Consider the following 2500-nt stretch of genomic DNA (forward strand, 5'->3'; position numbering starts at 1 on the left):
GTCTAAGGGATGTGCAATGGTGTGTTTTGTAGGGGAGTTTGTAGCAAATTTGGCTATTTTATTGTAACATTTGTCTAGTTTAGTAAGTTCTGATTTGCGTAGGTTGGTTAGTATAGGGGAGGCATAGAGTAGGGGTGACAGGAGGTGTGTCTGGGCAATGGTAGCTTTTGTAGATCTGGTTAAAAAATTCTTGTTTCTGTAAAGGAGGCCTATTTTTTTATGAATTTTTTGATAGTTTGGGCTATGTGGATATCAAATTTTAGATTGTTGTCAATTTTGCCTCCTAGCAGTTTGGTATGTGTCACAGGGGTGATAATAGTTTTGTTTTTGGACTCTATGGTGAAAGCTGGGAGTGCTGTAGGTGTTCTTGAGGGGTAGAAGAGGAGGAGTTTGGTTTTATTTGGGTTTAGAATGGGCTGAGAATTGGTAAGCCAGGATTCTACAGACAGAAATGAGTTCTGGGTTATGGTGTGGATGTCCTGTATGGTGGGCCAGGGCATATGAGGGTAGAGTCATCTGTGTGTTGTATCACAGATGCTTGGTGAGTAGAGGTGTGGAGTTGGCAGGTAAAGAGGGAGAACAATAGTGGTCCTACGATCAAGCCTTGTGGGACACCTCGGGAGACTGGGAGGAGAGTGAACAGTTGATGTTGCCACAGTACAGCCGGTTGTCAGTCTGATAGGTAGTTCTGGAACCAGGTAACAGTGGAAGCACTAAGGTTTAGGGAGAAGAGGACTTTGACCAGTGTGTTCTGGTTTACCATATCAAATGAACAGGTCTAGAAATATGGCGTATACAAATTGCCCTGAATTTCTAAGTTGGTTGACTGTATTAGTAAAGGACATGAAGACTGTAGTTGTACTATGATGGGAGCGAAATCCATGTTGTGTGATTGATAATAGATTGTGGGTGTTAAGGTAGTTCATGAGTTGAGTATGGACCACCCTCTCTAGGATTTTGGATAAAGGTGATAGAATAGCGATTGGGTGGTAGTTGCTAAAATTGGTTGAGTTGCCTCCTTTGTGAAGGGGTATTATATGGGATTTTTTTCCATATAGCAGGTAATATGCACTCTGACATAGATATGTTTATGAGAATTGCTACTGGGTAAGCTATTCCATCAGCAGCTCCTTTCAGAACTTCGGCTGGTAGTTTGTCTGTGGCTAAGGTAGTTAATTTTAGTTTAAGCAGTAGTTTTTTTACAGTATTTACTCTTACTGGTTGTAGTGTAAATAGACTGAGGTTGTTCTGAGAGGGTTTACTGTGATGGGCAGTTATAGGTTCATAGGTTCATAGGTTCATACTAGGCTATCTGCCCGAGGGCATTTACAAGCCTAGCCCATAGTTTTGTGGCTTACGCCACCCCTTTAGTATGGGGAACTATACCCATTATTTTGCTGTGCCTCTGTTGAGCAGTGACACTGAGGTAATCCCTGGGTACATTAGGTTCGTAGGTAAGTACTAGGCTAATTGCCCGTGTTGTCCATTTTAAGCCTAGTCAGTTACCCCATGTGAGAATCAAACCCAGCACCTTGTGTCTGCAAGGTAAACACCTTAACCATTATGCCAACCTTTGGAGTTGTTGTTTGTATTGGTTAGGGCTAGTATTGTTTCTGTAAAATAAGTATTAAATTGTATTGCTATGTTTTCAGGGTTAGTGGTAGAGGTTGGAGTGAGTGTGGAGGTTTTGCCTGGAGGTAGTATGTTATTAACGGCAGCCCAGAATTTTTGTAGGTTATCATGGTATTTTTCCTGAATATTGTGGTGATAATTGAATATGTCCTGTTTGATGAGTTTTTTAACTTTGTTACGTAGCTCTAGAAATGTTATTTTTGTGGATTGGGTTTTGTGTTTGTGGTATTGTTCGCAGGCTTTATCCCTAGTTTTGAGAAGGGAATGGCATTCCTTGCTCAACCAGGGTGTGTAAATGGCTCTAACGCTAATGGTTCTGGAGAGAGCACAGCAATCTAGAATCTGTAAAAAACATTTTATTAAATGAGTCGACTGCTTCATCTAGGGGTAGCTATTTGAGAGATTCCCATTTATAGCTTTTTAGGGCTGAGATGAACTTTTGTGGGTTGAAAGATTTTTTGTTTCTGATTGTACGGTAAGTGGTATGGTTAACTTAGAAGGTGTGGGCACCCATGAGAAAGGTTGGCAAGTGGTCACTTAGGCCATCTGGAAGACAACCTGCCTGAGATGTTAGTGAGGGATTGTTAGCCAAAATCCAGTCATGGATAGACTGGCATTTGGTAGCTTTGTCAGTTCTTGTAGGGGATGTGATAAGTTGTGTAAATCCATGAAGGTTAATGTGAGATGATGGGTTCAGAGCGGAACAGACTTGCCAGTCAATATTGAAATCACCCAGCAGGACTGTTTTTTTGTGTGTATGCATTAGAGGCTCAGTGAAGTATGTTTTCTAGTGTGTGGATATTATTTCCTGGTGGAATATACCCACCTATGATGTTAATGAACTTTTTCGGGTTGATTTTTAATTTAG

The 2500-nt window shown here is 41.0% G+C and overlaps 1 protein-coding gene across 1 annotated transcript in view; it reads right to left on the bottom strand.

Annotated features, from left to right (window-relative positions):
* The window catches only part of LOC122790051 (exocyst complex component 1-like), a gene marked incomplete in the record, with an annotated part of 2315969 nt that overhangs the window by 1993741 nt on the left and 319728 nt on the right, over positions 1 to 2500 (bottom strand).

Source organism: Protopterus annectens, chromosome 15.part0 (genome assembly GCF_019279795.1).
Source record: "Protopterus annectens isolate FY-2018-M chromosome 15.part0, PAN1.0, whole genome shotgun sequence".
Classification (NCBI taxonomy): domain Eukaryota; kingdom Metazoa; phylum Chordata; order Ceratodontiformes; family Protopteridae; genus Protopterus; species Protopterus annectens.